The following is a 25,713-nucleotide window of genomic DNA, read 5'->3' on the forward strand; positions in this document are numbered from 1 at the left end:
TAAAATTAACACGAGACATGGGCACATCGACCGAATCGATGTCACCGAACGCTAAAGTAACGACCGTACCTGCTTCAGACGCACCCACTCCGACTCTGTCTGTTTCCCCGGAACCAGTCATCGCTAATAAAATTACAATATCTGAAACATCAACAACAACAACAACAACAACAACAAACACGAGCAACGAAATCGCAATATTCCCTTCGGATTTGACTCCTATTCAGCCGGTTTCTAGCCTAAAGGGAAAACAGGCGGTGGAGACGGTAAGAAAAGAGGAAGTACATATTAAAAAGAATGTCGTCGTTCTCGATTCTTATCGTCCGACACCTAGAAGAAGAATTTTGAAACCAAGCAGACGCATCGTTAGGAAACTATTCGACGATGTATCCGCCGATCTACCGGTGCCGGTTGAAAAAACAACAACAACAACAACAACAACAACAGTTTCCGTTCCGTTGATAGTGGAACCGACAAAAAGATATTCGTTGGCAGGACCGGTATTAAATTTACGGTATTACAGGACTAATATGTACACAAATTTTCAAAGAAAATAAAATAAATAGATTACAGTTACACGTAATAGTTTTAATTTAATTTAAATTAATTTAATTTAATTTAATTTAATTTAATTTAATTTAATTTAATTTAATTTAATTTAATTTAATTTAATTTAATTTAATTTAATTTAATTTAATTTAATTTAATTTAATTTAATTTAATTTAATTTAATTTAATTTAATTTAATTTAATTTAATTTAATTTAATTTAATTTAATTTAATTTAATTTAATTTAATTTAATTTAATTTAATTTAATTTAATTTAATTTAATTTAATTTAATTTAATTTAATTTAATTTAATTTAATAATATTAATGAATAATAAATTTTCATATGTAGGTGTCGAATGTGAGCACAGACGGGCGTAAAAGCAAACGCAAACGTACAGGGACAAAATGGGAGATAGTTTATATTTAATAAGAGTCTCTAGCAGTCGACGCTGGGCGGCGGCCGTATGTGGACGTGCGGACGCGCGAGAGATCTGTCTGTCCGTCTACCTACTAACTGAAATCGATATTCGTCGATTTGCAACGGGATGCTTTCGCTTGAAACCCGTTCGGAAACTGACAAAATTAATAATCGATAATTGACAATTGACTGTAATTATAAATAAATAATCTCAAAATGTTGAAATTGAATTAAGAAACGGTCATCCGAGTTCACCCATTCTCTCACTCACTCGCTCACTCACACACTCATTCATTCATACATTCATTCATCCATCCATTCATTCATTGACATACTCACACAAACCATTTGTGTTGTTGTTGTTTAGGTATAAAAACGTGATGGAGACGAATGTAAATGTTATTTAGACGAATTTTTCGACAAAAAATGGAAGTATGACGCGCATCCACCATTTATCGACTTTTTATATTTTTTTTGTTAATAAAATATTTCTAAAAATTACATCAATTAAGAAAAATACAAGGAGAAATCAGCAAAAAGGCAACAGCACGCGGTATTCCCAAGCGGTCACCCATCCAAGTACTAACCGCGCCCGACGTTGCTTGACTTCAGTGATCGGACGAGAACTGGTATTTTCAACGTGGTATGGCCGTTGCCGACAGTTTTTCATTCTCAAATTGTTCAAGAGCAACGCATATTATCGGTTGGACGTCAATTTTAAGGTTATCAGGATGATTTCAGAGGACCATAAAGTGTGCAGGGTTTTAGTCAGTTTGTCGTAAGTATAATAATTAAAATAAATTATTGTTTTCATTATTATTCATATTGTTGTTATTTTTATTGTTCTTCTTCTTTTTACTATTATTATTATTATTTAATTACTATTATTATTATTTAATTATTATAATTATTATTATTTAATTATTATAATTATTATTATTATTATTATTATTTAATTATTATTATTTCATTATTATTATTATTATTATTATTATTATTATTATTATTATTTAATTATTCTTATTACTATTGTTGTTGTTATTATTGTTATTGACATTATTATTAATGACATTAATATTTTCATTATTGTTTTTATTGTTGTTAGTTTCAATAAATTTTCGTCGGTACGTGTGTATCCTCGATTACCTGTTTGCTCAATGAAGCATTCATGCGTAAAAATCTACCTGAAACTGTAACTGCTCACCTATAAATAACGTTCATTACTGCCGTTGATCAGTATATTAGGTATCGTTCAACCATGCCGTTCGTTACGTCGCTATTCCATTACTGCAAAACCATTTTCTTTTTCTATCCGACCGTCTGTGACGATAATGTCGATAACGTCGATAGGAAATCAACTAAACGCACCAGAGAGAATTATAGAGACGACGACGATGTCAATTTTACAAACAGCGGTGTGGTTAAAAAATTAAAATTAACACGAGACATGGGCACATCGACCGAATCGATGTCACCGAACGCTAAAGTAACGACCGTACCTGCTTCAGACGCACCCACTCCGACTCTGTCTGTTTCCCCGGAACCAGTCATCGCTAATAAAATTACAATATCTGAAACATCAACAACAACAACAACAACAACAACAAACACGAGCAACGAAATCGCAATATTCCCTTCGGATTTGACTCCTATTCAGCCGGTTTCTAGCCTAAAGGGAAAACAGGCGGTGGAGACGGTAAGAAAAGAGGAAGTACATATTAAAAAGAATGTCGTCGTTCTCGATTCTTATCGTCCGACACCTAGAAGAAGAATTTTGAAACCAAGCAGACGCATCGTTAGGAAACTATTCGACGATGTATCCGCCGATCTACCGGTGCCGGTTGAAAAAACAACAACAACAACAACAACAGTTTCCGTTCCGTTGATAGTGGAACCGACAAAAAGATATTCGTTGGCAGGACCGGTATTAAATTTACGGTATTACAGGACTAATATGTACACAAATTTTCAAAGAAAATAAAATAAATAGATTACAGTTACACGTAATAGTTTTAATTTAATTTAAATTAATTTAATTTAATTTAATTTAATTTAATTTAATTTAATTTAATTTAATTTAATTTAATTTAATTTAATTTAATTTAATTTAATTTAATTTAATTTAATTTAATTTAATTTAATTTAATTTAATTTAATTTAATTTAATTTAATTTAATTTAATTTAATTTAATTTAATTTAATTTAATTTAATTTAATTTAATTTAATTTAATTTAATTTAATTTAATTTAATTTAATTTAATTTAATTTAATTTAATTTAATTTAATTTAATTTAATAATATTAATGAATAATAAATTTTCATATGTAGGTGTCGAATGTGAGCACAGACGGGCGTAAAAGCAAACGCAAACGTACAGGGACAAAATGGGAGATAGTTTATATTTAATAAGAGTCTCTAGCAGTCGACGCTGGGCGGCGGCCGTATGTGGACGTGCGGACGCGCGAGAGATCTGTCTGTCCGTCTACCTACTAACTGAAATCGATATTCGTCGATTTGCAACGGGATGCTTTCGCTTGAAACCCGTTCGGAAACTGACAAAATTAATAATCGATAATTGACAATTGACTGTAATTATAAATAAATAATCTCAAAATGTTGAAATTGAATTAAGAAACGGTCATCCGAGTTCACCCATTCTCTCACTCACTCGCTCACTCACACACTCATTCATTCATACATTCATTCATCCATCCATTCATTCATTGACATACTCACACAAACCATTTGTGTTGTTGTTGTTTAGGTATAAAAACGTGATGGAGACGAATGTAAATGTTATTTAGACGAATTTTTCGACAAAAAATGGAAGTATGACGCGCATCCACCATTTATCGACTTTTTATATTTTTTTTGTTAATAAAATATTTCTAAAAATTACATCAATTAAGAAAAATACAAGGAGAAATCAGCAAAAAGGCAACAGCACGCGGTATTCCCAAGCGGTCACCCATCCAAGTACTAACCGCGCCCGACGTTGCTTGACTTCAGTGATCGGACGAGAACTGGTATTTTCAACGTGGTATGGCCGTTGCCGACAGTTTTTCATTCTCAAATTGTTCAAGAGCAACGCATATTATCGGTTGGACGTCAATTTTAAGGTTATCAGGATGATTTCAGAGGACCATAAAGTGTGCAGGGTTTTAGTCAGTTTGTCGTAAGTATAATAATTAAAATAAATTATTGTTTTCATTATTATTCATATTGTTGTTATTTTTATTGTTCTTCTTCTTTTTACTATTATTATTATTATTTAATTACTATTATTATTATTTAATTATTATAATTATTATTATTTAATTATTATAATTATTATTATTATTATTATTTAATTATTATTATTTCATTATTATTATTATTATTATTATTATTATTATTATTATTATTATTATTTAATTATTCTTATTACTATTGTTGTTGTTATTATTGTTATTGACATTATTATTAATGACATTAATATTTTCATTATTGTTTTTATTGTTGTTAGTTTCAATAAATTTTCGTCGGTACGTGTGTATCCTCGATTACCTGTTTGCTCAATGAAGCATTCATGCGTAAAAATCTACCTGAAACTGTAACTGCTCACCTATAAATAACGTTCATTACTGCCGTTGATCAGTATATTAGGTATCGTTCAACCATGCCGTTCGTTACGTCGCTATTCCATTACTGCAAAACCATTTTCTTTTTCTATCCGACCGTCTGTGACGATAATGTCGATAACGTCGATAGGAAATCAACTAAACGCACCAGAGAGAATTATAGAGACGACGACGATGTCAATTTTACAAACAGCGGTGTGGTTAAAAAATTAAAATTAACACGAGACATGGGCACATCGACCGAATCGATGTCACCGAACGCTAAAGTAACGACCGTACCTGCTTCAGACGCACCCACTCCGACTCTGTCTGTTTCCCCGGAACCAGTCATCGCTAATAAAATTACAATATCTGAAACATCAACAACAACAACAACAACAACAACAAACACGAGCAACGAAATCGCAATATTCCCTTCGGATTTGACTCCTATTCAGCCGGTTTCTAGCCTAAAGGGAAAACAGGCGGTGGAGACGGTAAGAAAAGAGGAAGTACATATTAAAAAGAATGTCGTCGTTCTCGATTCTTATCGTCCGACACCTAGAAGAAGAATTTTGAAACCAAGCAGACGCATCGTTAGGAAACTATTCGACGATGTATCCGCCGATCTACCGGTGCCGGTTGAAAAAACAACAACAACAACAACAACAACAACAACAACAGTTTCCGTTCCGTTGATAGTGGAACCGACAAAAAGATATTCGTTGGCAGGACCGGTATTAAATTTACGGTATTACAGGACTAATATGTACACAAATTTTCAAAGAAAATAAAATAAATAGATTACAGTTACACGTAATAGTTTTAATTTAATTTAAATTAATTTAATTTAATTTAATTTAATTTAATTTAATTTAATTTAATTTAATTTAATTTAATTTAATTTAATTTAATTTAATTTAATTTAATTTAATTTAATTTAATTTAATTTAATTTAATTTAATTTAATTTAATTTAATTTAATAATATTAATGAATAATAAATTTTCATATGTAGGTGTCGAATGTGAGCACAGACGGGCGTAAAAGCAAACGCAAGCGTACACGGACAAAATGGGAGATAGTTTATATTTAATAAGAGTCTCTAGCAGTCGACGCTGGGCGGCGGCCGTATGTGGACGTGCGGACGCGCGAGAGATCTGTCTGTCCGTCTACCTACTAACTGAAATCGATATTCGTCGATTTGCAACGGGATGCTTTCGCTTGAAACCCGTTCGGAAACTGACAAAATTAATAATCGATAATTGACAATTGACTGTAATTATAAATAAATAATCTCAAAATGTTGAAATTGAATTAAGAAACGGTCATCCGAGTTCACCCATTCTCTCACTCACTCGCTCACTCACACACTCATTCATTCATACATTCATTCATCCATCCATTCATTCATTGACATACTCACACAAACCATTTGTGTTGTTGTTGTTTAGGTATAAAAACGTGATGGAGACGAATGTAAATGTTATTTAGACGAATTTTTCGACAAAAAATGGAAGTATGACGCGCATCCACCATTTATCGACTTTTTATATTTTTTTTGTTAATAAAATATTTCTAAAAATTACATCAATTAAGAAAAATACAAGGAGAAATCAGCAAAAAGGCAACAGCACGCGGTATTCCCAAGCGGTCACCCATCCAAGTACTAACCGCGCCCGACGTTGCTTGACTTCAGTGATCGGACGAGAACTGGTATTTTCAACGTGGTATGGCCGTTGCCGACAGTTTTTCATTCTCAAATTGTTCAAGAGCAACGCATATTATCGGTTGGACGTCAATTTTAAGGTTATCAGGATGATTTCAGAGGACCATAAAGTGTGCAGGGTTTTAGTCAGTTTGTCGTAAGTATAATAATTAAAATAAATTATTGTTTTCATTATTATTCATATTGTTGTTATTTTTATTGTTCTTCTTCTTTTTACTATTATTATTATTATTTAATTACTATTATTATTATTTAATTATTATAATTATTATTATTTAATTATTATAATTATTATTATTATTATTATTTAATTATTATTATTTCATTATTATTATTATTATTATTATTATTATTATTATTATTATTATTATTTAATTATTCTTATTACTATTGTTGTTGTTATTATTGTTATTGACATTATTATTAATGACATTAATATTTTCATTATTGTTTTTATTGTTGTTAGTTTCAATAAATTTTCGTCGGTACGTGTGTATCCTCGATTACCTGTTTGCTCAATGAAGCATTCATGCGTAAAAATCTACCTGAAACTGTAACTGCTCACCTATAAATAACGTTCATTACTGCCGTTGATCAGTATATTAGGTATCGTTCAACCATGCCGTTCGTTACGTCGCTATTCCATTACTGCAAAACCATTTTCTTTTTCTATCCGACCGTCTGTGACGATAATGTCGATAACGTCGATAGGAAATCAACTAAACGCACCAGAGAGAATTATAGAGACGACGACGATGTCAATTTTACAAACAGCGGTGTGGTTAAAAAATTAAAATTAACACGAGACATGGGCACATCGACCGAATCGATGTCACCGAACGCTAAAGTAACGACCGTACCTGCTTCAGACGCACCCACTCCGACTCTGTCTGTTTCCCCGGAACCAGTCATCGCTAATAAAATTACAATATCTGAAACATCAACAACAACAACAACAACAACAACAAACACGAGCAACGAAATCGCAATATTCCCTTCGGATTTGACTCCTATTCAGCCGGTTTCTAGCCTAAAGGGAAAACAGGCGGTGGAGACGGTAAGAAAAGAGGAAGTACATATTAAAAAGAATGTCGTCGTTCTCGATTCTTATCGTCCGACACCTAGAAGAAGAATTTTGAAACCAAGCAGACGCATCGTTAGGAAACTATTCGACGATGTATCCGCCGATCTACCGGTGCCGGTTGAAAAAACAACAACAACAACAACAACAACAACAACAACAACAACAGTTTCCGTTCCGTTGATAGTGGAACCGACAAAAAGATATTCGTTGGCAGGACCGGTATTAAATTTACGGTATTACAGGACTAATATGTACACAAATTTTCAAAGAAAATAAAATAAATAGATTACAGTTACACGTAATAGTTTTAATTTAATTTAAATTAATTTAATTTAATTTAATTTAATTTAATTTAATTTAATTTAATTTAATTTAATTTAATTTAATTTAATTTAATTTAATTTAATTTAATTTAATTTAATTTAATTTAATTTAATTTAATTTAATTTAATTTAATTTAATTTAATTTAATTTAATTTAATTTAATTTAATTTAATTTAATTTAATTTAATTTAATTTAATTTAATTTAATTTAATTTAATTTAATTTAATTTAATTTAATTTAATTTAATTTAATTTAATTTAATTTAATTTAATTTAATTTAATTTAATTTAATTTAATTTAATTTAATTTAATTTAATTTAATTTAATTTAATTTAATTTAATTTAATTTAATTTAATTTAATTTAATTTAATTTAATTTAATTTAATTTAATTTAATTTAATTTAATTTAATTTAATTTAATAATAATAATATTAATGAATAATAAATTTTCATATGTAGGTGTCGGTCGAATGTGAGCACAGACGGGCGTAAAAGCAAACGCAAACGTACACGGACAAAATGGGAGATAGTTTATATTTAATAAGAGTCTCTAGCAGTCGACGCTGGGCGGCGGCCGTATGTGGACGTGCGGACGCGCGAGAGATCTGTCTGTCCGTCTACCTACTAACTGAAATCGATATTCGTCGATTTGCAACGGGATGCTTTCGCTTGAAACCCGTTCGGAAACTGACAAAATTAATAATCGATAATTGACAATTGACTGTAATTATAAATAAATAATCTCAAAATGTTGAAATTGAATTAAGAAACGGTCATCCGAGTTCACCCATTCTCTCACTCACTCGCTCACTCACACACTCATTCATTCATACATTCATTCATCCATCCATTCATTCATTGACATACTCACACAAACCATTTGTGTTGTTGTTGTTTAGGTATAAAAACGTGATGGAGACGAATGTAAATGTTATTTAGACGAATTTTTCGACAAAAAATGGAAGTATGACGCGCATCCACCATTTATCGACTTTTTATATTTTTTTTGTTAATAAAATATTTCTAAAAATTACATCAATTAAGAAAAATACAAGGAGAAATCAGCAAAAAGGCAACAGCACGCGGTATTCCCAAGCGGTCACCCATCCAAGTACTAACCGCGCCCGACGTTGCTTGACTTCAGTGATCGGACGAGAACTGGTATTTTCAACGTGGTATGGCCGTTGCCGACAGTTTTTCATTCTCAAATTGTTCAAGAGCAACGCATATTATCGGTTGGACGTCAATTTTAAGGTTATCAGGATGATTTCAGAGGACCATAAAGTGTGCAGGGTTTTAGTCAGTTTGTCGTAAGTATAATAATTAAAATAAATTATTGTTTTCATTATTATTCATATTGTTGTTATTTTTATTGTTCTTCTTCTTTTTACTATTATTATTATTATTTAATTACTATTATTATTATTTAATTATTATAATTATTATTATTTAATTATTATAATTATTATTATTATTATTATTTAATTATTATTATTTCATTATTATTATTATTATTATTATTATTATTATTATTATTATTATTATTTAATTATTCTTATTACTATTGTTGTTGTTATTATTGTTATTGACATTATTATTAATGACATTAATATTTTCATTATTGTTTTTATTGTTGTTAGTTTCAATAAATTTTCGTCGGTACGTGTGTATCCTCGATTACCTGTTTGCTCAATGAAGCATTCATGCGTAAAAATCTACCTGAAACTGTAACTGCTCACCTATAAATAACGTTCATTACTGCCGTTGATCAGTATATTAGGTATCGTTCAACCATGCCGTTCGTTACGTCGCTATTCCATTACTGCAAAACCATTTTCTTTTTCTATCCGACCGTCTGTGACGATAATGTCGATAACGTCGATAGGAAATCAACTAAACGCACCAGAGAGAATTATAGAGACGACGACGATGTCAATTTTACAAACAGCGGTGTGGTTAAAAAATTAAAATTAACACGAGACATGGGCACATCGACCGAATCGATGTCACCGAACGCTAAAGTAACGACCGTACCTGCTTCAGACGCACCCACTCCGACTCTGTCTGTTTCCCCGGAACCAGTCATCGCTAATAAAATTACAATATCTGAAACATCAACAACAACAACAACAACAACAACAAACACGAGCAACGAAATCGCAATATTCCCTTCGGATTTGACTCCTATTCAGCCGGTTTCTAGCCTAAAGGGAAAACAGGCGGTGGAGACGGTAAGAAAAGAGGAAGTACATATTAAAAAGAATGTCGTCGTTCTCGATTCTTATCGTCCGACACCTAGAAGAAGAATTTTGAAACCAAGCAGACGCATCGTTAGGAAACTATTCGACGATGTATCCGCCGATCTACCGGTGCCGGTTGAAAAAACAACAACAACAACAACAACAACAACAACAACAGTTTCCGTTCCGTTGATAGTGGAACCGACAAAAAGATATTCGTTGGCAGGACCGGTATTAAATTTACGGTATTACAGGACTAATATGTACACAAATTTTCAAAGAAAATAAAATAAATAGATTACAGTTACACGTAATAGTTTTAATTTAATTTAAATTAATTTAATTTAATTTAATTTAATTTAATTTAATTTAATTTAATTTAATTTAATTTAATTTAATTTAATTTAATTTAATTTAATTTAATTTAATTTAATTTAATTTAATTTAATTTAATTTAATTTAATTTAATTTAATTTAATTTAATTTAATTTAATTTAATTTAATTTAATTTAATTTAATTTAATTTAATTTAATTTAATTTAATTTAATTTAATTTAATTTAATTTAATTTAATTTAATTTAATTTAATAATATTAATGAATAATAAATTTTCATATGTAGGTGTCGAATGTGAGCACAGACGGGCGTAAAAGCAAACGCAAACGTACAGGGACAAAATGGGAGATAGTTTATATTTAATAAGAGTCTCTAGCAGTCGACGCTGGGCGGCGGCCGTATGTGGACGTGCGGACGCGCGAGAGATCTGTCTGTCCGTCTACCTACTAACTGAAATCGATATTCGTCGATTTGCAACGGGATGCTTTCGCTTGAAACCCGTTCGGAAACTGACAAAATTAATAATCGATAATTGACAATTGACTGTAATTATAAATAAATAATCTCAAAATGTTGAAATTGAATTAAGAAACGGTCATCCGAGTTCACCCATTCTCTCACTCACTCGCTCACTCACACACTCATTCATTCATACATTCATTCATCCATCCATTCATTCATTGACATACTCACACAAACCATTTGTGTTGTTGTTGTTTAGGTATAAAAACGTGATGGAGACGAATGTAAATGTTATTTAGACGAATTTTTCGACAAAAAATGGAAGTATGACGCGCATCCACCATTTATCGACTTTTTATATTTTTTTTGTTAATAAAATATTTCTAAAAATTACATCAATTAAGAAAAATACAAGGAGAAATCAGCAAAAAGGCAACAGCACGCGGTATTCCCAAGCGGTCACCCATCCAAGTACTAACCGCGCCCGACGTTGCTTGACTTCACTTCAGTGATCGGACGAGAACTGGTATTTTCAACGTGGTATGGCCGTTGCCGACAGTTTTTCATTCTCAAATTGTTCAAGAGCAACGCATATTATCGGTTGGACGTCAATTTTAAGGTTATCAGGATGATTTCAGAGGACCATAAAGTGTGCAGGGTTTTAGTCAGTTTGTCGTAAGTATAATAATTAAAATAAATTATTGTTTTCATTATTATTCATATTGTTGTTATTTTTATTGTTCTTCTTCTTTTTACTATTATTATTATTATTTAATTACTATTATTATTATTTAATTATTATAATTATTATTATTTAATTATTATAATTATTATTATTATTATTATTTAATTATTATTATTTCATTATTATTATTATTATTATTATTATTATTATTATTATTATTATTATTTAATTATTCTTATTACTATTGTTGTTGTTATTATTGTTATTGACATTATTATTAATGACATTAATATTTTCATTATTGTTTTTATTGTTGTTAGTTTCAATAAATTTTCGTCGGTACGTGTGTATCCTCGATTACCTGTTTGCTCAATGAAGCATTCATGCGTAAAAATCTACCTGAAACTGTAACTGCTCACCTATAAATAACGTTCATTACTGCCGTTGATCAGTATATTAGGTATCGTTCAACCATGCCGTTCGTTACGTCGCTATTCCATTACTGCAAAACCATTTTCTTTTTCTATCCGACCGTCTGTGACGATAATGTCGATAACGTCGATAGGAAATCAACTAAACGCACCAGAGAGAATTATAGAGACGACGACGATGTCAATTTTACAAACAGCGGTGTGGTTAAAAAATTAAAATTAACACGAGACATGGGCACATCGACCGAATCGATGTCACCGAACGCTAAAGTAACGACCGTACCTGCTTCAGACGCACCCACTCCGACTCTGTCTGTTTCCCCGGAACCAGTCATCGCTAATAAAATTACAATATCTGAAACATCAACAACAACAACAACAACAACAACAAACACGAGCAACGAAATCGCAATATTCCCTTCGGATTTGACTCCTATTCAGCCGGTTTCTAGCCTAAAGGGAAAACAGGCGGTGGAGACGGTAAGAAAAGAGGAAGTACATATTAAAAAGAATGTCGTCGTTCTCGATTCTTATCGTCCGACACCTAGAAGAAGAATTTTGAAACCAAGCAGACGCATCGTTAGGAAACTATTCGACGATGTATCCGCCGATCTACCGGTGCCGGTTGAAAAAACAACAACAACAACAACAACAACAACAACAGTTTCCGTTCCGTTGATAGTGGAACCGACAAAAAGATATTCGTTGGCAGGACCGGTATTAAATTTACGGTATTACAGGACTAATATGTACACAAATTTTCAAAGAAAATAAAATAAATAGATTACAGTTACACGTAATAGTTTTAATTTAATTTAAATTAATTTAATTTAATTTAATTTAATTTAATTTAATTTAATTTAATTTAATTTAATTTAATTTAATTTAATTTAATTTAATTTAATTTAATTTAATTTAATTTAATTTAATTTAATTTAATTTAATTTAATTTAATAATATTAATGAATAATAAATTTTCATATGTAGGTGTCGAATGTGAGCACAGACGGGCGTAAAAGCAAACGCAAGCGTACACGGACAAAATGGGAGATAGTTTATATTTAATAAGAGTCTCTAGCAGTCGACGCTGGGCGGCGGCCGTATGTGGACGTGCGGACGCGCGAGAGATCTGTCTGTCCGTCTACCTACTAACTGAAATCGATATTCGTCGATTTGCAACGGGATGCTTTCGCTTGAAACCCGTTCGGAAACTGACAAAATTAATAATCGATAATTGACAATTGACTGTAATTATAAATAAATAATCTCAAAATGTTGAAATTGAATTAAGAAACGGTCATCCGAGTTCACCCATTCTCTCACTCACTCGCTCACTCACACACTCATTCATTCATACATTCATTCATCCATCCATTCATTCATTGACATACTCACACAAACCATTTGTGTTGTTGTTGTTTAGGTATAAAAACGTGATGGAGACGAATGTAAATGTTATTTAGACGAATTTTTCGACAAAAAATGGAAGTATGACGCGCATCCACCATTTATCGACTTTTTATATTTTTTTTGTTAATAAAATATTTCTAAAAATTACATCAATTAAGAAAAATACAAGGAGAAATCAGCAAAAAGGCAACAGCACGCGGTATTCCCAAGCGGTCACCCATCCAAGTACTAACCGCGCCCGACGTTGCTTGACTTCAGTGATCGGACGAGAACTGGTATTTTCAACGTGGTATGGCCGTTGCCGACAGTTTTTCATTCTCAAATTGTTCAAGAGCAACGCATATTATCGGTTGGACGTCAATTTTAAGGTTATCAGGATGATTTCAGAGGACCATAAAGTGTGCAGGGTTTTAGTCAGTTTGTCGTAAGTATAATAATTAAAATAAATTATTGTTTTCATTATTATTCATATTGTTGTTATTTTTATTGTTCTTCTTCTTTTTACTATTATTATTATTATTATTTAATTACTATTATTATTATTTAATTATTATAATTATTATTATTTAATTATTATAATTATTATTATTATTATTATTTAATTATTATTATTTCATTATTATTATTATTATTATTATTATTATTATTATTATTATTATTATTTAATTATTCTTATTACTATTGTTGTTGTTATTATTGTTATTGACATTATTATTAATGACATTAATATTTTCATTATTGTTTTTATTGTTGTTAGTTTCAATAAATTTTCGTCGGTACGTGTGTATCCTCGATTACCTGTTTGCTCAATGAAGCATTCATGCGTAAAAATCTACCTGAAACTGTAACTGCTCACCTATAAATAACGTTCATTACTGCCGTTGATCAGTATATTAGGTATCGTTCAACCATGCCGTTCGTTACGTCGCTATTCCATTACTGCAAAACCATTTTCTTTTTCTATCCGACCGTCTGTGACGATAATGTCGATAACGTCGATAGGAAATCAACTAAACGCACCAGAGAGAATTATAGAGACGACGACGATGTCAATTTTACAAACAGCGGTGTGGTTAAAAAATTAAAATTAACACGAGACATGGGCACATCGACCGAATCGATGTCACCGAACGCTAAAGTAACGACCGTACCTGCTTCAGACGCACCCACTCCGACTCTGTCTGTTTCCCCGGAACCAGTCATCGCTAATAAAATTACAATATCTGAAACATCAACAACAACAACAACAACAACAACAAACACGAGCAACGAAATCGCAATATTCCCTTCGGATTTGACTCCTATTCAGCCGGTTTCTAGCCTAAAGGGAAAACAGGCGGTGGAGACGGTAAGAAAAGAGGAAGTACATATTAAAAAGAATGTCGTCGTTCTCGATTCTTATCGTCCGACACCTAGAAGAAGAATTTTGAAACCAAGCAGACGCATCGTTAGGAAACTATTCGACGATGTATCCGCCGATCTACCGGTGCCGGTTGAAAAAACAACAACAACAACAACAACAACAACAACAACAACAACAACAGTTTCCGTTCCGTTGATAGTGGAACCGACAAAAAGATATTCGTTGGCAGGACCGGTATTAAATTTACGGTATTACAGGACTAATATGTACACAAATTTTCAAAGAAAATAAAATAAATAGATTACAGTTACACGTAATAGTTTTAATTTAATTTAAATTAATTTAATTTAATTTAATTTAATTTAATTTAATTTAATTTAATTTAATTTAATTTAATTTAATTTAATTTAATTTAATTTAATTTAATTTAATTTAATTTAATTTAATTTAATTTAATTTAATTTAATTTAATTTAATTTAATTTAATTTAATTTAATTTAATTTAATTTAATTTAATTTAATTTAATTTAATTTAATTTAATTTAATTTAATTTAATTTAATTTAATTTAATTTAATTTAATTTAATTTAATTTAATTTAATTTAATTTAATTTAATTTAATTTAATTTAATTTAATTTAATTTAATTTAATTTAATTTAATTTAATTTAATTTAATTTAATTTAATTTAATTTAATTTAATTTAATTTAATTTAATAATAATAATATTAATGAATAATAAATTTTCATATGTAGGTGTCGGTCGAATGTGAGCACAGACGGGCGTAAAAGCAAACGCAAACGTACACGGACAAAATGGGAGATAGTTTATATTTAATAAGAGTCTCTAGCAGTCGACGCTGGGCGGCGGCCGTATGTGGACGTGCGGACGCGCGAGAGATCTGTCTGTCCGTCTACCTACTAACTGAAATCGATATTCGTCGATTTGCAACGGGATGCTTTCGCTTGAAACCCGTTCGGAAACTGACAAAATTAATAATCGATAATTGACAATTGACTGTAATTATAAATAAATAATCTCAAAATGTTGAAATTGAATTAAGAAACGGTCATCCGAGTTCACCCATTCTCTCACTCACTCGCTCACTCACACACTCATTCATTCATACATTCATTCATCCATCCATTCATTCATTGACATACTCACACAAACCATTTGTGTTGTTGTTGTTTAGGTATAAAAACGTGATGGAGACGAATGTAAATGTTATTTAGACGAATTTTTCGACAAAAAATGGAAGTATGACGCGCATCCACCATTTATCGACTTTTTATATTTTTTTTGTTAATATTTCTAAAAATTACATCAATTAAGAAAAATACAAGGAGAAATCAGCAAAAAGGCAACAGCACGCGGTATTCCCAAGCGGTCACCCATCCAAGTACTAACCGCGCCCGACGTTGCTTGACTTCAGTGATCGGACGAGAACCGGTATTTTCAACGTGGTATGGCCGTTGCCGACAGTTTTTCATTCTCAAATTGTTCAAGAGCAACGCATATTATCGGTTGGACGTCAATTTTAAGGTTATCAGGATGATTTCAGAGGACCATAAAGTGTGCAGGGTTTTAGTCAGTTTGTCGTAAGTATAATAATTAAAATAAATTATTGTTTTCATTATTATTCATATTGTTGTTATTTTTATTGTTCTTCTTCTTTTTACTATTATTATTATTATTTAATTACTATTATTATTATTTAATTATTATAATTATTATTATTTAATTATTATAATTATTATTATTATTATTATTTAATTATTATTATTTCATTATTATTATTATTATTATTATTATTATTATTATTATTATTATTATTTAATTATTCTTATTACTATTGTTGTTGTTATTATTGTTATTGACATTATTATTAATGACATTAATATTTTCATTATTGTTTTTATTGTTGTTAGTTTCAATAAATTTTCGTCGGTACGTGTGTATCCTCGATTACCTGTTTGCTCAATGAAGCATTCATGCGTAAAAATCTACCTGAAACTGTAACTGCTCACCTATAAATAACGTTCATTACTGCCGTTGATCAGTATATTAGGTATCGTTCAACCATGCCGTTCGTTACGTCGCTATTCCATTACTGCAAAACCATTTTCTTTTTCTATCCGACCGTCTGTGACGATAATGTCGATAACGTCGATAGGAAATCAACTAAACGCACCAGAGAGAATTATAGAGACGACGACGATGTCAATTTTACAAACAGCGGTGTGGTTAAAAAATTAAAATTAACACGAGACATGGGCACATCGACCGAATCGATGTCACCGAACGCTAAAGTAACGACCGTACCTGCTTCAGACGCACCCACTCCGACTCTGTCTGTTTCCCCGGAACCAGTCATCGCTAATAAAATTACAATATCTGAAACATCAACAACAACAACAACAACAACAACAAACACGAGCAACGAAATCGCAATATTCCCTTCGGATTTGACTCCTATTCAGCCGGTTTCTAGCCTAAAGGGAAAACAGGCGGTGGAGACGGTAAGAAAAGAGGAAGTACATATTAAAAAGAATGTCGTCGTTCTCGATTCTTATCGTCCGACACCTAGAAGAAGAATTTTGAAACCAAGCAGACGCATCGTTAGGAAACTATTCGACGATGTATCCGCCGATCTACCGGTGCCGGTTGAAAAAACAACAACAACAACAACAACAACAACAGTTTCCGTTCCGTTGATAGTGGAACCGACAAAAAGATATTCGTTGGCAGGACCGGTATTAAATTTACGGTATTACAGGACTAATATGTACACAAATTTTCAAAGAAAATAAAATAAATAGATTACAGTTACACGTAATAGTTTTAATTTAATTTAAATTAATTTAATTTAATTTAATTTAATTTAATTTAATTTAATTTAATTTAATTTAATTTAATTTAATTTAATTTAATTTAATTTAATTTAATTTAATTTAATTTAATTTAATTTAATTTAATTTAATTTAATTTAATTTAATTTAATTTAATTTAATTTAATTTAATTTAATTTAATTTAATTTAATTTAATTTAATTTAATTTAATTTAATTTAATTTAATTTAATTTAATTTAATTTAATTTAATTTAATTTAATTTAATTTAATTTAATTTAATTTAATTTAATTTAATAATATTAATGAATAATAAATTTTCATATGTAGGTGTCGAATGTGAGCACAGACGGGCGTAAAAGCAAACGCAAACGTACAGGGACAAAATGGGAGATAGTTTATATTTAATAAGAGTCTCTAGCAGTCGACGCTGGGCGGCGGCCGTATGTGGACGTGCGGACGCGCGAGAGATCTGTCTGTCCGTCTACCTACTAACTGAAATCGATATTCGTCGATTTGCAACGGGATGCTTTCGCTTGAAACCCGTTCGGAAACTGACAAAATTAATAATCGATAATTGACAATTGACTGTAATTATAAATAAATAATCTCAAAATGTTGAAATTGAATTAAGAAACGGTCATCCGAGTTCACCCATTCTCTCACTCACTCGCTCACTCACACACTCATTCATTCATACATTCATTCATCCATCCATTCATTCATTGACATACTCACACAAACCATTTGTGTTGTTGTTGTTTAGGTATAAAAACGTGATGGAGACGAATGTAAATGTTATTTAGACGAATTTTTCGACAAAAAATGGAAGTATGACGCGCATCCACCATTTATCGACTTTTTATATTTTTTTTGTTAATAAAATATTTCTAAAAATTACATCAATTAAGAAAAATACAAGGAGAAATCAGCAAAAAGGCAACAGCACGCGGTATTCCCAAGCGGTCACCCATCCAAGTACTAACCGCGCCCGACGTTGCTTGACTTCAGTGATCGGACGAGAACTGGTATTTTCAACGTGGTATGGCCGTTGCCGACAGTTTTTCATTCTCAAATTGTTCAAGAGCAACGCATATTATCGGTTGGACGTCAATTTTAAGGTTATCAGGATGATTTCAGAGGACCATAAAGTGTGCAGGGTTTTAGTCAGTTTGTCGTAAGTATAATAATTAAAATAAATTATTGTTTTCATTATTATTCATATTGTTGTTATTTTTATTGTTCTTCTTCTTTTTACTATTATTATTATTATTTAATTACTATTATTATTATTTAATTATTATAATTATTATTATTTAATTATTATAATTATTATTATTATTATTATTATTTAATTATTATTATTTCATTATTATTATTATTATTATTATTATTATTATTATTATTATTATTATTTAATTATTCTTATTACTATTGTTGTTGTTATTATTGTTATTGACATTATTATTAATGACATTAATATTTTCATTATTGTTTTTATTGTTGTTAGTTTCAATAAATTTTCGTCGGTACGTGTGTATCCTCGATTACCTGTTTGCTCAATGAAGCATTCATGCGTAAAAATCTACCTGAAACTGTAACTGCTCACCTATAAATAACGTTCATTACTGCCGTTGATCAGTATATTAGGTATCGTTCAACCATGCCGTTCGTTACGTCGCTATTCCATTACTGCAAAACCATTTTCTTTTTCTATCCGACCGTCTGTGACGATAATGTCGATAACGTCGATAGGAAATCAACTAAACGCACCAGAGAGAATTATAGAGACGACGACGATGTCAATTTTACAAACAGCGGTGTGGTTAAAAAATTAAAATTAACACGAGACATGGGCACATCGACCGAATCGATGTCACCGAACGCTAAAGTAACGACCGTACCTGCTTCAGACGCACCCACTCCGACTCTGTCTGTTTCCCCGGAACCAGTCATCGCTAATAAAATTACAATATCTGAAACATCAACAACAACAACAACAACAACAACAAACACGAGCAACGAAATCGCAATATTCCCTTCGGATTTGACTCCTATTCAGCCGGTTTCTAGCCTAAAGGGAAAACAGGCGGTGGAGACGGTAAGAAAAGAGGAAGTACATATTAAAAAGAATGTCGTCGTTCTCGATTCTTATCGTCCGACACCTAGAAGAAGAATTTTGAAACCAAGCAGACGCATCGTTAGGAAACTATTCGACGATGTATCCGCCGATCTACCGGTGCCGGTTGAAAAAACAACAACAACAACAACAACAACAACAACAACAGTTTCCGTTCCGTTGATAGTGGAACCGACAAAAAGATATTCGTTGGCAGGACCGGTATTAAATTTACGGTATTACAGGACTAATATGTACACAAATTTTCAAAGAAAATAAAATAAATAGATTACAGTTACACGTAATAGTTTTAATTTAATTTAAATTAATTTAATTTAATTTAATTTAATTTAATTTAATTTAATTTAATTTAATTTAATTTAATTTAATTTAATTTAATTTAATTTAATTTAATTTAATTTAATTTAATTTAATTTAATTTAATTTAATTTAATTTAATTTAATTTAATTTAATTTAATTTAATTTAATTTAATTTAATTTAATTTAATTTAATTTAATAATATTAATGAATAATAAATTTTCATATGTAGGTGTCGAATGTGAGCACAGACGGGCGTAAAAGCAAACGCAAGCGTACACGGACAAAATGGGAGATAGTTTATATTTAATAAGAGTCTCTAGCAGTCGACGCTGGGCGGCGGCCGTATGTGGACGTGCGGACGCGCGAGAGATCTGTCTGTCCGTCTACCTACTAACTGAAATCGATATTCGTCGATTTGCAACGGGATGCTTTCGCTTGAAACCCGTTCGGAAACTGACAAAATTAATAATCGATAATTGACAATTGACTGTAATTATAAATAAATAATCTCAAAATGTTGAAATTGAATTAAGAAACGGTCATCCGAGTTCACCCATTCTCTCACTCACTCGCTCACTCACACACTCATTCATTCATACATTCATTCATCCATCCATTCATTCATTGACATACTCACACAAACCATTTGTGTTGTTGTTGTTTAGGTATAAAAACGTGATGGAGACGAATGTAAATGTTATTTAGACGAATTTTTCGACAAAAAATGGAAGTATGACGCGCATCCACCATTTATCGACTTTTTATATTTTTTTTGTTAATAAAATATTTCTAAAAATTACATCAATTAAGAAAAATACAAGGAGAAATCAGCAAAAAGGCAACAGCACGCGGTATTCCCAAGCGGTCACCCATCCAAGTACTAACCGCGCCCGACGTTGCTTGACTTCAGTGATCGGACGAGAACTGGTATTTTCAACGTGGTATGGCCGTTGCCGACAGTTTTTCATTCTCAAATTGTTCAAGAGCAACGCATATTATCGGTTGGACGTCAATTTTAAGGTTATCAGGATGATTTCAGAGGACCATAAAGTGTGCAGGGTTTTAGTCAGTTTGTCGTAAGTATAATAATTAAAATAAATTATTGTTTTCATTATTATTCATATTGTTGTTATTTTTATTGTTCTTCTTCTTTTTACTATTATTATTATTATTTAATTACTATTATTATTATTTAATTATTATAATTATTATTATTTAATTATTATAATTATTATTATTATTATTATTTAATTATTATTATTTCATTATTATTATTATTATTATTATTATTATTATTATTATTATTATTATTATTATTTAATTATTCTTATTACTATTGTTGTTGTTATTATTGTTATTGACATTATTATTAATGACATTAATATTTTCATTATTGTTTTTATTGTTGTTAGTTTCAATAAATTTTCGTCGGTACGTGTGTATCCTCGATTACCTGTTTGCTCAATGAAGCATTCATGCGTAAAAATCTACCTGAAACTGTAACTGCTCACCTATAAATAACGTTCATTACTGCCGTTGATCAGTATATTAGGTATCGTTCAACCATGCCGTTCGTTACGTCGCTATTCCATTACTGCAAAACCATTTTCTTTTTCTATCCGACCGTCTGTGACGATAATGTCGATAACGTCGATAGGAAATCAACTAAACGCACCAGAGAGAATTATAGAGACGACGACGATGTCAATTTTACAAACAGCGGTGTGGTTAAAAAATTAAAATTAACACGAGACATGGGCACATCGACCGAATCGATGTCACCGAACGCTAAAGTAACGACCGTACCTGCTTCAGACGCACCCACTCCGACTCTGTCTGTTTCCCCGGAACCAGTCATCGCTAATAAAATTACAATATCTGAAACATCAACAACAACAACAACAACAACAACAAACACGAGCAACGAAATCGCAATATTCCCTTCGGATTTGACTCCTATTCAGCCGGTTTCTAGCCTAAAGGGAAAACAGGCGGTGGAGACGGTAAGAAAAGAGGAAGTACATATTAAAAAGAATGTCGTCGTTCTCGATTCTTATCGTCCGACACCTAGAAGAAGAATTTTGAAACCAAGCAGACGCATCGTTAGGAAACTATTCGACGATGTATCCGCCGATCTACCGGTGCCGGTTGAAAAAACAACAACAACAACAACAACAACAACAACAACAACAACAACAGTTTCCGTTCCGTTGATAGTGGAACCGACAAAAAGATATTCGTTGGCAGGACCGGTATTAAATTTACGGTATTACAGGACTAATATGTACACAAATTTTCAAAGAAAATAAAATAAATAGATTACAGTTACACGTAATAGTTTTAATTTAATTTAAATTAATTTAATTTAATTTAATTTAATTTAATTTAATTTAATTTAATTTAATTTAATTTAATTTAATTTAATTTAATTTAATTTAATTTAATTTAATTTAATTTAATTTAATTTAATTTAATTTAATTTAATTTAATTTAATTTAATTTAATTTAATTTAATTTAATTTAATTTAATTTAATTTAATTTAATTTAATTTAATTTAATTTAATTTAATTTAATTTAATTTAATTTAATTTAATTTAATTTAATTTAATTTAATTTAATTTAATTTAATTTAATTTAATTTAATTTAATTTAATTTAATTTAATTTAATTTAATTTAATTTAATTTAATTTAATTTAATTTAATTTAATTTAATTTAATTTAATTTAATAATAATAATATTAATGAATAATAAATTTTCATATGTAGGTGTCGGTCGAATGTGAGCACAGACGGGCGTAAAAGCAAACGCAAACGTACACGGACAAAATGGGAGATAGTTTATATTTAATAAGAGTCTCTAGCAGTCGACGCTGGGCGGCGGCCGTATGTGGACGTGCGGACGCGCGAGAGATCTGTCTGTCCGTCTACCTACTAACTGAAATCGATATTCGTCGATTTGCAACGGGATGCTTTCGCTTGAAACCCGTTCGGAAACTGACAAAATTAATAATCGATAATTGACAATTGACTGTAATTATAAATAAATAATCTCAAAATGTTGAAATTGAATTAAGAAACGGTCATCCGAGTTCACCCATTCTCTCACTCACTCGCTCACTCACACACTCATTCATTCATACATTCATTCATCCATCCATTCATTCATTGACATACTCACACAAACCATTTGTGTTGTTGTTGTTTAGGTATAAAAACGTGATGGAGACGAATGTAAATGTTATTTAGACGAATTTTTCGACAAAAAATGGAAGTATGACGCGCATCCACCATTTATCGACTTTTTATATTTTTTTTGTTAATAAAATATTTCTAAAAATTACATCAATTAAGAAAAATACAAGGAGAAATCAGCAAAAAGGCAACAGCACGCGGTATTCCCAAGCGGTCACCCATCCAAGTACTAACCGCGCCCGACGTTGCTTGACTTCAGTGATCGGACGAGAACTGGTATTTTCAACGTGGTATGGCCGTTGCCGACAGTTTTTCATTCTCAAATTGTTCAAGAGCAACGCATATTATCGGTTGGACGTCAATTTTAAGGTTATCAGGATGATTTCAGAGGACCATAAAGTGTGCAGGGTTTTAGTCAGTTTGTCGTAAGTATAATAATTAAAATAAATTATTGTTTTCATTATTATTCATATTGTTGTTATTTTTATTGTTCTTCTTCTTTTTACTATTATTATTATTATTTAATTACTATTATTATTATTTAATTATTATAATTATTATTATTTAATTATTATAATTATTATTATTATTATTATTTAATTATTATTATTTCATTATTATTATTATTATTATTATTATTATTATTATTATTATTATTATTTAATTATTCTTATTACTATTGTTGTTGTTATTATTGTTATTGACATTATTATTAATGACATTAATATTTTCATTATTGTTTTTATTGTTGTTAGTTTCAATAAATTTTCGTCGGTACGTGTGTATCCTCGATTACCTGTTTGCTCAATGAAGCATTCATGCGTAAAAATCTACCTGAAACTGTAACTGCTCACCTATAAATAACGTTCATTACTGCCGTTGATCAGTATATTAGGTATCGTTCAACCATGCCGTTCGTTACGTCGCTATTCCATTACTGCAAAACCATTTTCTTTTTCTATCCGACCGTCTGTGACGATAATGTCGATAACGTCGATAGGAAATCAACTAAACGCACCAGAGAGAATTATAGAGACGACGACGATGTCAATTTTACAAACAGCGGTGTGGTTAAAAAATTAAAATTAACACGAGACATGGGCACATCGACCGAATCGATGTCACCGAACGCTAAAGTAACGACCGTACCTGCTTCAGACGCACCCACTCCGACTCTGTCTGTTTCCCCGGAACCAGTCATCGCTAATAAAATTACAATATCTGAAACATCAACAACAACAACAACAACAACAACAAACACGAGCAACGAAATCGCAATATTCCCTTCGGATTTGACTCCTATTCAGCCGGTTTCTAGCCTAAAGGGAAAACAGGCGGTGGAGACGGTAAGAAAAGAGGAAGTACATATTAAAAAGAATGTCGTCGTTCTCGATTCTTATCGTCCGACACCTAGAAGAAGAATTTTGAAACCAAGCAGACGCATCGTTAGGAAACTATTCGACGATGTATCCGCCGATCTACCGGTGCCGGTTGAAAAAACAACAACAACAACAACAACAACAACAGTTTCCGTTCCGTTGATAGTGGAACCGACAAAAAGATATTCGTTGGCAGGACCGGTATTAAATTTACGGTATTACAGGACTAATATGTACACAAATTTTCAAAGAAAATAAAATAAATAGATTACAGTTACACGTAATAGTTTTAATTTAATTTAAATTAATTTAATTTAATTTAATTTAATTTAATTTAATTTAATTTAATTTAATTTAATTTAATTTAATTTAATTTAATTTAATTTAATTTAATTTAATTTAATTTAATTTAATTTAATTTAATTTAATTTAATTTAATTTAATTTAATTTAATTTAATTTAATTTAATTTAATTTAATTTAATTTAATTTAATTTAATTTAATTTAATTTAATTTAATTTAATTTAATTTAATTTAATTTAATTTAATTTAATTTAATTTAATTTAATTTAATTTAATTTAATTTAATTTAATTTAATTTAATTTAATTTAATTTAATTTAATTTAATTTAATTTAATAATATTAATGAATAATAAATTTTCATATGTAGGTGTCGAATGTGAGCACAGACGGGCGTAAAAGCAAACGCAAACGTACAGGGACAAAATGGGAGATAGTTTATATTTAATAAGAGTCTCTAGCAGTCGACGCTGGGCGGCGGCCGTATGTGGACGTGCGGACGCGCGAGAGATCTGTCTGTCCGTCTACCTACTAACTGAAATCGATATTCGTCGATTTGCAACGGGATGCTTTCGCTTGAAACCCGTTCGGAAACTGACAAAATTAATAATCGATAATTGACAATTGACTGTAATTATAAATAAATAATCTCAAAATGTTGAAATTGAATTAAGAAACGGTCATCCGAGTTCACCCATTCTCTCACTCACTCGCTCACTCACACACTCATTCATTCATACATTCATTCATCCATCCATTCATTCATTGACATACTCACACAAACCATTTGTGTTGTTGTTGTTTAGGTATAAAAACGTGATGGAGACGAATGTAAATGTTATTTAGACGAATTTTTCGACAAAAAATGGAAGTATGACGCGCATCCACCATTTATCGACTTTTTATATTTTT

General features: G+C 30.6%; 10 non-coding genes across 10 annotated transcripts; all 10 read right to left on the minus strand.

Annotated features, from left to right (window-relative positions):
• Window positions 1–1,507: 1,507 nt before the first annotated feature.
• On the minus strand, window positions 1,508–1,626 carry LOC126266081 (5S ribosomal RNA). Its single transcript, XR_007548556.1, has one exon. It is a non-coding gene; the product is annotated as a 5S ribosomal RNA (ribosomal RNA).
• Window positions 1,627–3,905: 2,279 nt separating this feature from the next.
• On the minus strand, window positions 3,906–4,024 carry LOC126266092 (5S ribosomal RNA). The gene has a single exon (XR_007548567.1). It is a non-coding gene; the product is annotated as a 5S ribosomal RNA (ribosomal RNA).
• A 2,169-nt stretch (window positions 4,025–6,193) lies between these two features.
• Window positions 6,194–6,312, minus strand: LOC126266103 (5S ribosomal RNA). The gene has a single exon (XR_007548578.1). It is a non-coding gene; the product is annotated as a 5S ribosomal RNA (ribosomal RNA).
• A 2,465-nt stretch (window positions 6,313–8,777) lies between these two features.
• LOC126266108 (5S ribosomal RNA) lies at window positions 8,778–8,896 on the minus strand. The gene has a single exon (XR_007548583.1). It is a non-coding gene; the product is annotated as a 5S ribosomal RNA (ribosomal RNA).
• Window positions 8,897–11,175: 2,279 nt separating this feature from the next.
• LOC126266105 (5S ribosomal RNA) lies at window positions 11,176–11,299 on the minus strand. Its single transcript, XR_007548580.1, has one exon. It is a non-coding gene; the product is annotated as a 5S ribosomal RNA (ribosomal RNA).
• Window positions 11,300–13,455: 2,156 nt separating this feature from the next.
• Window positions 13,456–13,574, minus strand: LOC126266110 (5S ribosomal RNA). The gene has a single exon (XR_007548585.1). It is a non-coding gene; the product is annotated as a 5S ribosomal RNA (ribosomal RNA).
• Window positions 13,575–15,995: 2,421 nt separating this feature from the next.
• LOC126266088 (5S ribosomal RNA) lies at window positions 15,996–16,114 on the minus strand. Its single transcript, XR_007548563.1, has one exon. It is a non-coding gene; the product is annotated as a 5S ribosomal RNA (ribosomal RNA).
• Window positions 16,115–18,422: 2,308 nt separating this feature from the next.
• On the minus strand, window positions 18,423–18,541 carry LOC126266115 (5S ribosomal RNA). Its single transcript, XR_007548590.1, has one exon. It is a non-coding gene; the product is annotated as a 5S ribosomal RNA (ribosomal RNA).
• A 2,222-nt stretch (window positions 18,542–20,763) lies between these two features.
• LOC126266116 (5S ribosomal RNA) lies at window positions 20,764–20,882 on the minus strand. The gene has a single exon (XR_007548591.1). It is a non-coding gene; the product is annotated as a 5S ribosomal RNA (ribosomal RNA).
• Window positions 20,883–23,306: 2,424 nt separating this feature from the next.
• LOC126266117 (5S ribosomal RNA) lies at window positions 23,307–23,425 on the minus strand. The gene has a single exon (XR_007548592.1). It is a non-coding gene; the product is annotated as a 5S ribosomal RNA (ribosomal RNA).
• Between the last annotated feature and the right edge of the window lie 2,288 nt (window positions 23,426–25,713).

Source organism: Aethina tumida, chromosome 6 (assembly GCF_024364675.1).
Source record: "Aethina tumida isolate Nest 87 chromosome 6, icAetTumi1.1, whole genome shotgun sequence".
In the NCBI taxonomy this organism is placed as follows: Eukaryota; Metazoa; Arthropoda; class Insecta; order Coleoptera; family Nitidulidae; genus Aethina; species Aethina tumida.